The 11,378-nt window shown below is 47.6% G+C and overlaps 1 pseudogene; it reads right to left on the bottom strand.

Moving 5' to 3' along the window:
- Positions 1–10,245, bottom strand: part of LOC102028064 — a 23,364-nt pseudogene extending 13,119 nt beyond the window's left edge.
- Positions 10,246–11,378: the final 1,133 nt, after the last annotated feature.

The raw sequence follows: 11,378 nt of genomic DNA on the forward strand, positions 1-11,378 counted from the left end.
TTTTTTTTTTGGTTTTTCTCCGGTACCGGGAACCGAACTCACGACCTTGCGCTTGCCAGGCAGGCGCTTTTGCCGCTGAGCTAAATCCCCAGCGCTCGGAACTCCTTCTGAAGCACGGTTTGGTCCCATTGCTCTGAGCCTGTCTGTGTCCCTAGTCTCTTTGATCCAATAAATCCACTAGAGTTTGGTTCAGGGAGATGATCTGGACTTGGGGAAGGTCTATGAAAGTCAGGGTTCTTTTATTGAACACTAAGTCATGTGCTAGGTCTTGAGGGCACATCAGAGAGTGTTGAAAAGAAACATCTAGTCATTCAAACAAAAACTGTTTACTGAGCACATGCTACGTGCCTGACATCATTCAAGGCTGTGGGTTTCCGACAGGGACAGAGACAGATAAGGGGTCTGCCTGCTCGGTGCTCAGCCTGGGACTAGCACGGTGAGCAGGCCAGCAAAGTCTGTTTATGCCTACAGAGCAGACCTCCATATTCCCCAAATCCAGTTTAGTGCTTCTTTTTTTTGGTCTTTTTGAAACAGGGTTTCTCTGTGCAGTTCAGGCTGAGCTTGAGCTCACTTTGTAGCCCAGGCTGGCCTCGAACTCACAGCAATCCTCTGCCTCAGCCTCCCGAGTGCTGGGATTACAGGCATGCGCCACCATGCCGGGCTTAGTGCTTCTTTTATATGCCTCCTATACTCATGTGCATGGGAAGTTCAACTTCCCTTCCCAAATCCACTACAAGTCATCGCACAAGGACGTGTCTGTGTAGCACACTTTAGTGAAGGTTTAGGGCGCTGGGGGGGGGGTGTTATACTGTGACACGGTGGATATGTTAAGTTGGACTTAGTTAACCCTTGCATTTTTCACACTTCTTAAACTGTCTAATGCTGGCTTTGTCAGCATCTTTCCCCGACTTCCTGCATCTCTGCACCTGAGCCATCCTCCTTAGTGGCAGACAAGGTTCCAACAGTTTGAGTTGCAAGTAGCATTTGCCCCCTTGGTCACATTTAAGATCACTTGCACACGGTCTGTTGTTCTTGCCTCATGGAAAGTTCCTTGCCAGACCTAGCTCAAGCCCCTGCCCTCTGTGAACAGTTTGAAAATAGTCATTCAGCAAATAAGCAAACATAGGAATGAGAACTTCAAATCACTATCACAAAGAAACTGCATGACCTGCATCTTTGAGAAGAAAAAGAGCAAGTTAAGTTGTTCATATGATGCCACGTGGGGTTCTGAATTACAGGATGATGTCTAAATACCGGGACTTGACAGTTACCCTTTTGTTCTCCCTGCTAGGTTGGCGAGGTGGTCACATGGGCTTTAGAGGCAGATGCCCTGGCTCTGCACGCTGGCCCTTGCACCGTGCACCCCTGGGCAAGCACTTACCTCTTGCTGGCCTTCGTGTCCTTCTTTGTGTAATCGCACATAGAGAGGGCAAGGAAGCATAGACCCCAGAACTGTATCTCTGAACTAAAATCTCAGCTTTTCTACATGTAGCAGTAATCTGTACTGGCAACTTCTCATCATTTTCATCTGTGAAACCGGGTAACAATATTATATACCATGTAGGGCTGCTAGGGTTAAAGTTAGGGCACAGAGAAAGCACAGTGAGAACTTGGGTTGTTACACACCTGAGAAGGAAGCTGGGATAATACCTGTCAGCTACCTACCTAGGCCGGGATATTGTAGCTGTTCAGTACTTTCAGTACTTTCTAATTGTCATTATTGTTCATAATTTATCAAGTCAGATGCACATTCCTTCTCTTTCTGCCACCTGTGAAGGTGGTCATTTGGAGAAGCAAGTGCTCAAGAGGTAGTTTTCACTGTCTGCACATCAAGCTTGTAGGATGACGGCGGCTGCTCGGGAGAAAAGCCACAGATGAGAGCGGGTACTCCCTGAAGGGCAGCAGCAACCTTCCTGTGGTCACCCTGGCTCCACGCCTCTCAGAGGAGGACTGTGGGGAAAGCATGCCCACGGAGAGTTCCGAGTCAAAAGTGACCCAGAGGAGCTAAATTCTGCATGAGTCCAAGTTTTAGGAAAACTTTAAGCAATTTGTCTTACTTTCATGAGTGCATGAGGCTGATTCCTTCTCAAGAAATCTAAAAAAAGCCTTCACAAAATAGAAATATACATTTTAAGTAGTCAAGATCCACTATTATGCTTTAATAGGGAGCATTTTTTCCTTCTTAAAGCTACATAAAATAATAATGCAGCTCACAGTTGCTGTGTCCTGGTGGTGCCAGGCCTGTTCACCTGCCACCTGGTGTCTGAGCAGCTGGCTTCTGTGGCAAGGCAAGTGCCCTGGGAGTGGGACAGGGACAGATAGAGGCTGAGGCTCTGTCTGGAGCAGGCACAGTGCCTTCACGCAGCCAGGCCTTTGTGCTCTTGCTTCAGCAGCCCGCTACCAGCCAAGCTCTCTGGGCTTTTCTGGGTGGCCTGGTCTTGGCTCGCCCTCAGCCCTCAGACAAGTCAGTTTGCTTCACCCAAGCAAGTTACAGCCTCCTGCGCTGAGCCTCACCCTTGGCGGTGTGCATGGCAGGCCTGGATCAGGCAGGCAGGTGGGTCTGATAGGGAGGATGGGGCAATTCCTGGCCAGCACGATCTTGCAGGGATTCTGGGTTTGCGCTCACGGCTCAGCGCACAGGTGAGGAAAAGATGGATGGGGACTTCTACTCAGTGAAAGTGACAGGCCTGCCCGAATATCACTGAGTCTCACAAGTAGGTGTGTTCACCAGTTTCCTTGTGCCCAGGAACTAAAAGAAATCAGGCCATGTCCTCTGTCCCCAACTCCCTGATATGAAATTCTCTAGGCGTTCCCTTGAGTTTGTACAGGGAAGCAGGGACTCTGTTTGCTGGGAAGAGGAGGTGATGATCACTCCATCTGGTGACCTTGGGAACAGGTGGTGACATGTGCATGTCAGGGAGGGAAGAGCGCAGGATGGGGCAAGAGGGTGAAAGAGATAGCTGATTGTGTTTATTGCCCACGTTGCACGTGGGGAGTCTTAAGAACACCCACACCTTTCTGAATATCACTCCCAAGGTGTGATTACATATGTGCGTGTGTTTGTGTGCCCAAGTCCAAGTTCCCTGGCTAATGAGTGGAAACTTGAATACACTGTGTGCTGTGAATTCATTTCCCAGAAAAGAGATGATTTGGTTTGGCCATTCCTCTTTTGAAAACAATGAAAAAGAAAAGAGGAGAAAGAAAAAAGAGAAAGCAAATCCTCAAAAGACAACCTGTTCTGTGTTCTCTCTGTAGGTTTTGCTACATTGCCATCACTTATTTATTTGTTGGTTGGTGTTTGATTGATTGATCCATTGTGTGAAAGTGTGTTGAATGCCTATGTCTCAAGATTTGTGCTCGGAGCAAGGGGCACAGGGTAATGAAATAGGGGCTCCTTGGATCAGGGAGACCTCTGAAACAGCAAATAAGCAAATGCCTGTGATAGGAAGCACTTGCTTGAGTCACTCACTCCTTCCTCCTTTGAAGTAGGCGTTGCTAACTATTTTATAGATAGTGAAACTCCAACCCCAAGAAGTGAAACAGTGAGAAGAGATAAAGGGTGATGGGAGTTCAGAGCAGTGAGTTGCAGTTTCTGCTCAAGAGTGTGCAGTTCAGAACAGCCCTGGAGGAGGTGGCTTCTTAGCATGGCGATGACCCAGAGCAGCTGGAGAGCTGAGGGCCCATTAGCTGCGGCCCACAGCACATAGCCAGGGTTAGCCAAGAGCAGCTGGAGAGGCCCTTGGCTAAGCCTGAGCTTCTGAGACCTTCCGTTGGGTTCAGTTCCAAGAAAACAGGTCAACACCCTGTCAGACAAGGAGTCGTCCCACAGCGCTGTATCATCTGGAGTTGCCCAACCCCAGTGGGATGAGCAGCTGTGCTTGGGGGACAGATCAGCCTGGAAACACCACAGGCAAGTCTCCTCTCCTCTGAGCAAATAAACCCGTCCAGTAAGGCTCCAAGTCTATGGCAACCTAGGTATGGGCAAGAGCTTCCCCTGCAGCTGTGACCTCTATTGCTTATTCATTCATCCTGCAAATATTTACTGAGAATTTACTCTGTGCCAGATGCTCTGCTAGACAGTGAAGGCACAATCTGTAATCACAAACTTAGTCTGGTAAAGGGATGGAGCAGGAATCAGTTGATTACTGCAGTACTACAAATCCGTATTGTTATGTGCCAAGCATGGTCTTAAGTGCCTTTCATCATCACCTTGGAGGCTGGCTGCATTATTATTATTTTACAGAGGGAGAGATAGGGCCATAGAGGGATTAAATGACCTGTTGAAGGTCACAGAGCAAGTACAAGGCAGAGCTGAAATTGAAAGCCAGGCGGACAGGCTTCAGAAGCCTCTCTCACAGTGCTACACACCTCGCAATCATACAACCGGATGATTTACCCAGCGTGACTACCGAATCACAAAACAGGGGTCCTAGTCAGGCCCTGCAGTACATATTGGTGATCTCAGAGCTCCGGGACCACAAGGCAGGGAGACCACATGTTTGATCCCAGCCTGGGCAACTTAGGGAGACTCTGTCTCAAAACAAGAAAGTAACAAGGGCTAGGGGTATAGCTCAGTTCAGTCCCCAGGGCTGCATAAAAAGAGTTCTTGCCAATCCAGTTGGTGTCAAAGGGGAAGGAGGGGCTTTTGGGAGAGGTGGACTCTGAGGAGCTTGAGGGTGGCTGGTGGCCCCTGTCTGAAAAGGGTTCCACACAATGGGTGGAACCCGAAAAGGCTGATGGCAGCAGGCAGCTCAGATGGCTTCAGGAACTGTGAGGACGGCAGTGTGGCTGGAGGAAAGCAGAGGAGATGGGAGCAGAGGCGGAGACAAGCAGTTGTCACCGCTGAGGAGGCAGCTCCTTCTGGCCACTGGGAAATATAGCCCAGTGTTACTCTAGGTTCCCAAGAACTCCAGGACCCATAAACAAGCCAGTCACACACGGGCCCATTCAGAGAGTGACTGCCTTTGTGTAAATAAACAAGCCCTTGCACAAATCTTTGCACTTGCAGTGACAAAGATACCTACTGAGGCCATGCCCTTAGAGTGGCCTGGGAAACCAGCGGCACAGTGACGTAGCCTGCTCGAATTTCAGTTTCATCATCTGAAAAGCAGGTTTTGTAAGAGGCCCTCATGCACAGCAGAGGTGGAGCCTGAGAGAATGTGTGCGGGGGACTCAGATGTCTTCATCTCACTGTTAGCAGATGTTCACAGGACAGACCTTGGAGTCAGGAGCTTTGTGGGAGATTTTAGAGTAACAGCTTTCAAATGCAGTTTACAAAAATCTTTGAGTATGCAGGAAGATGCTAATAAGAACAGTGGGTGGTTTCTATTACATCACCATCCCCTCTGTCCCAGGAGCAGTGTCCCATCATTGTCAGGGTAGCATGCCTTGGAACACACTTGGAGCTCCGACCAGAGTGTCAGCAACGGTGGGGTGCCAGTTGTGGAGGTGACTGTCCCATGGGAGACAAGACAGCGACACCATGGCCTCTCTGCTTGCCTCTGGACTTCTTTGAATACAGCTAGTTCCTTCCTTGAAGTTCTATCTTTTTGTTACCAAGTCATTCTCAACAGCCACCAAAGGCTGATGTGCTGCACCAGGTTTAGATACTGTAGAATGTGGGCATGTACTTCTGCTCACTCCAGCAATGGGTGGAGTGGAAGCAACATGCACCAGGACCAGCAGCCTTCTGTGAAGACCAGGCGCAATGAACCCTGTTGGTCATACTGGTGCAGCTGTCAGTGACACTAAACATGGCATAATTCCCACGCAAGGGAGGTTATGGGACCACAAGTGCACCGTGTATTGTCTATATGCTGGAAAATGTTTGCCTCATTTCACTTAATGGTTTCATAAATGTCCACGTCCATGTATCTGTACATGTGCATACGTACATAAATCTATAAAACCTTAAATTTGAGTTTGTTGTGCCCAGGTTCTTTCTTATTCTGGCCTTAGAGAATTATCTTTTCATTTTTTTTATTAGTCCATGTTTGCAGTGCAGAGTGATTACATTCTCTGGGGAGGTGGTCATGTACACAACACATCTTTTGATTTCTCCTTCCCCTCCTATATTCTTTTTTAAGCTTTCATGTATGCTTAAATTTTTAATTTTATAAAACTGATGATACAGCTTTGTAAGCCTTTACTATGTAATTCTACAGGTTGGTCACAATAACAATATACTAGAGTCAGCAGAAGTTTGAGCCATATATATTTGAGAGATGGTTCACTCTGTAAGTCAGGCTGGCCTTGAAGTCACTATGTAGCCCAAGCTGGCCTTGAACTTGTGGTGATCCTTCTGCTCAGCCTCCGGAGTGCTGGGACAGTCTTATGTTCTTAAAATGTACATTTATGTGATCCTTGTTAGGCATGGTGGTACATGCCTGTAATCCCAGCACTCAGGAGGCTGAGGCAGGAGGATTGCCAAGAGTTCAGGGCCAGCCTGAACTGCGTAGTGAGACTCTCTCTGAAAACAAAACAAAACAAAACAAAACAAAACAAAACAAAACAAAACAAAACAAAACAAAACAATCTGATCCTCAGTCATGAGCATTACTGTTGATTGTTTTCTGAAAGAAAAGGAAAAAGCTATCTAAACTTTGTAGTTAAGAAATCATCTAAATTCCCAAGATCTGTTTTTTATTCCATAACTTTTTAAATACTCATTTTAAAGGAGGATTTCTTAACTACAAATTCTTCACAGCAATTATTTTTTGAACTGAGTCTTCTATCTTTCCTAAATGGTTTTGAGTTTTTCATTGTTTTACTCAGATGTTAAATAATGAAGAGAGAAAGGAAGAGTGAATATGGCTAATTTTGAAGTTCTCTGAAAAACATTCCTGAGATATTTAATATATGATGCACACAAGACAAATTCAAACTTGGGAATTAAACTCAGCACCCTGCTCAACACTTGATCTTTTCAGAATTGCTCCTCCATTCCATTTCCTGCGTGCCATGCTCTGAATGGGTGTCATACCCAGGCGAAAGTAACATGATGTAACGGATAGCCCAAAACCACTTTCAATATTCTGTGTGGATATGCTTTGAAAAATCATTCATCTTTTCTCCAACGAGTGCTCCGATACAACTGAAACCTTTTGGAGTATTTGTTTGTTTGTTTGTTTACAAACCCAGACTCACTCCTGACTCCCAAGCTGGTGTAATTGTGTGTGTATGAACTGCTGAGCTTTCTTTCCATCGGCACTGCTTGCAAATGCATGAAACTCCTGCCCTTGTTAGCAGCACTGTGAAAGACCCGGTCACGAATTTTATCTAAGTCAATTCGAAGCAGCAAATCCTTTTTTGCAACCATGTGCCAGTCGGCTCCAGTTTCCCCTTCAACACTGGTGAGACCTTTCTTTCTTCGTGCTGGGCTTTCAGGTCTTCCTGGATTTCTTCTGCCCTGGTTGACAAAAGCTCTTTCATGGCATCCTCGGTTGGCTCATCACATATTACTGACTCAGCCAAGGAAACACTGATCTCATCGTAATGCCCTGAAATATTTCATTCTTCACTGTTCTTTTAAAGATTTTACTTTCAAACTGTGTGTACTTTTATTATAACCAATCCCTACATGCCTCAGTTCAGGTAAGTTCTATGAGGGCAGAGATTTTTGTCTGGTTTTTAAAGAACTAAATAAATTGATGGTGATGGTGATGATGGTGATGGCTAGGTATCCTCAGTAAGTATTTGTGCAGCGAATGAAGGGAGTTTTTCTTCTTTCATTGTTCATGCTTCTCAGATGTACTCCTAAACATTGTCTTGCCCTCCCAAGTATATAGACTTATGTGTCCAAACAGGGGCAGGAATTTTTTTCCTAGAAAGTGCCAGGTAGGCTATGGTGGCTCTCCTCATGGTAAAGTTCTTTCTCCAGGGCAATTTTTTCCTTTTACTCGGCCCAAACTAGCTCTGCAGAGCCAGTTTCTCCCCCAGTCTTCACTTTTACTTTCTCAAATGAACTTGGCCTCTGCTGTTTGCAAAAAAAAAGGAAGAATGTGCCAGATAGTCGATGCTTTAGGCTTTGTGGCCATCGAATCTTTTTTGAGGAGTAGTCACTGTTACTGCAGTACAAAAGCAGCCAGAGACAATATGGATGTGAATGAGCATGACCGTGGGACAATAAAACTTTATTGACAAAAACAGAGAGCTATCCAGATTTGGCCTGTGGGTTATCATTTGTTGACTCCTGTTTCAAACTTTTTAGTTTTATTTTATTTTTTGTAGTGCTGGGGTTCAAACCTTGGACCTTGGCATGCCAGGTAAGGGCTCTACCACTGAGCTACATCACCAGCTCCTGTTAGTTTTTTAAAGTTATTTTCTTTCTTTCAACTTAATTTGGCTGAGCAGGTGGTATTTTTTCCCTAAATAGTCTCACTATAAATCAGCACTAACTATGTAATTGCAATGATGTTTCTCTCATATTTTCTGAAGTTTTTCAGTTTTTTTATTCCTGTAATAGAAATAAGTCCATTTTCCCATTGCTAAATTTTCCTGGCAGCACCATCAATCTGAAGACCAGAATGCTATTGAACTCCTGCTTTCAAAAGCCTGTTGTCCAGGATCTTTACCCTTGGTTGATTGCCTTGACCCTTGTGCACTGTGAAGGCACAGTTCCGCTGACAGAGTGTAGCTGTTTCTAGCTCACGAACTTGAAGTCATACGCAGCATCCCAGCTTGAGACAACACCGTGCCCTGCTCTGGATTGGTCCCAGCTGCCCTCTTATGCCCTACCCATGGGGATGGAGTTTCCTGTCATTCAATGCCACCGTAACCAGCACTACGTTTGGCTTGCTGGGCAAGCTCTTAGCTAGTCCTGAGGTGAACAACTGCCCCTTTAACTGTTTCTTCTGTAATTACAGCGACCAGGAAAGAAACTGCCATTGATCATACTTAAAATATGAAAAGTCTCTAGGGAGAAAGTTATTTTTTTAATATTTTACTGAAAGATGCAAAATGCTGGGAAATTAAAAAAGAATCTCAAAGTGCAGTGGGGAGATGAGCACCAGGCCTGTTGAAATGTCATGATGGGTTGATTTATATCAATATTGCTCGTAGTGTGTATTTGCTGTGGTGATGATCCATATTTGCTATGTCATGGGTTAAATAAAGACGTGAGGTACATTTCACCATTTAGAATGATTCCATGTAATAGCAATATGGTTATACTTCACTTATTACTTACTGTGTGCCAGGATCTTTGCATGTACCATCTCATGGAATCCTACGTACAGCTTTACCGAGAAAGCACTTTCTCCAGGTGTCTGTACTTTACAGACCTTAGCTCAGTCAAGACCACAGCGCTTGTGGAGCAGGTCTGTGTAACTTTCATGGGCATAATCTTTTTTTTTTCCTTTGAAAAAGGGTCAAGAGAAGAGTGTGGGGAAAAGGGAACTTTCAACTCCACCTGGGCTCTCCACCACCACATCTGTGATCCAGTCCCGAATTGGCTGTATTTTTGCAAAGATAAAAAGAAAGTAGAAGAGAAAACCCCAAGCTTGGTGCGGGTCAAAGGAGAGATGGGGCAGCATGGCATTAAGAGGCCCCCAGTGCCCCCCGGGTGGACGAGGCGGGTAGGAAAAGGGAGCGAAAGCTATGGGAGTAGCTGCTGGCATTTGCGTGAGCTGAGACATCTTCAAGATTTATTTAGAAGGTCAGTGAATTTAGGACTTAAACGTGGTGTACTGGGAGGTATTGGCAGGACTAAGCCTTTATGAAATTCAGTATTTTGGGGAGAGACAAATGCACCTAAACACACACACACACATATACATACACGCACACACACACACACACACGCACACACACACACGCACACACACCAATTTATGGTGCGCCCCAGGCTTTGAGTGTGGCACTGAGGTGGTTTTTTTTTGGTACAGGGAATCGAACTCAGAACCTTGCACTTGCCAGGCAGGCGCTTGTGCCGCTGAGCTATATCCCTGGCCCGAGCATGGCACTGAGGGACACCGGAGGGTCAGGTTTCTTCTCACAGAGCTGGGGCGCTCAGGGCAGCGCAGGCTCCCACTAGGAGGGAAGCTCCATTTGCAAAGCACCCCTCCATTTGGGCTGGACTGCAGGCTGTGCCTGCTCGGCAACAGGGGAGGGGGCAAGCGCGGGCGGAGCAGCCCCCTCTCCCAGGGGCCGGCAGACCTGCAGGGGCCTGGCTGTCATGCGGAGCAGACAGTCTTCCCGGGCCACAGCCGCAGCCGCAGCCAGCAAGCAGAGCAAAGCAGAGCCCATATTTGGCCAGGGCGAAGCTCACTCACTACACACCCTGTGACTCACCCTCCAGCCGACAGCCGGGTTGAGCTTACAGGCTGTGACTCAGAAGCGTGGAGTGTCCTCGTGTGTGTAGGGGGGCTGGCATAGTGTCCCCAGCTGTGCCTGTCCTTGGGCCTCTCCCACCCATCAGCTGCTTGGCACCCCTTGCACTCCCCTACTGCCTGACCCCTGCCCCGGAGGGCCCCCACCCGCCGCCCAGCTCCACAGACACGCTGCCCTCAGGGCTGCCCTGGATGAGGGGCGGCACCCAAGCCTGTCCTCCCAGAGGCAGGCAGGAGGTGCTGTCTGCAGGGGCCAGTGAGGTGGCTGTTGGGAAGGCAGAGCCAAGTGGTGTGAAGAGGGATCCAGGCCTCCTCTTTTTCTTCCATTCACTACTGGGAATTGAACCCAGGGCCTTTGCACTGAACTACATCCTAGCCCTTTACAATTTTTTTTGCAGGGGGTGGAGTCCAGGAATATAGCTCAGGGGCACAAGTGCCTGCCTGGCAAGCGTAAGGTCCTGAGTTTGATTCCTGGTACCAAAAAATTTGTTTTTGTTTTTGTTTTTCATTTTGGAGTGGTCTCACTAAGTTGCTAAGCTGTGAGCCTCCTGCCTCAGCCTCCCAGAATGTGGGGTTTACAGGTGCACCACCACTCCTAGCTCTAGGTGTTCTTGGTTCTGTGTGACCTTGGACCACTCACTGCCCCTCTCCGGCCTTGGCTGCTGTCTGTGTTGATTAGGGAAGAGCATGTGCTGGTGGGCAGCTGCCTTTTGGCCCTTTTCCTTAATCTGCAGGCCCTGGCCACACAGAGTCACCTCCTCCAGGAGGTGGTCAGGAATGCAGAGTGCCAAGCATTTCCCCGCTGACGCTTCCTCCGGACGGCTCCCCACATGGAAGCCTGGGCTGCGCTGGCATCCAGCGTGTGCACTGGAATCGGAGGGGTTCAGCACATCCTAAGGTCAGAGCCGCACTCTCAAAGATTCCCACTCCCCGCTATCCTGGGCCCCTGCAGAGCTCCACAGGTGACTCAAAGGGGCGGAAGGGTGGCGAGGCCTTGCACCAGCGGGTCGGAATGGCACTGAGAAGCCAGCCACACACGGCAGTGCACAC

The sequence above is a fragment of the Chinchilla lanigera genome, unplaced genomic scaffold (assembly GCF_000276665.1).
Source record: "Chinchilla lanigera isolate Chin_1 unplaced genomic scaffold, ChiLan1.0 scaffold00060, whole genome shotgun sequence".
NCBI classification, from domain to species: domain Eukaryota; kingdom Metazoa; phylum Chordata; class Mammalia; order Rodentia; family Chinchillidae; genus Chinchilla; species Chinchilla lanigera.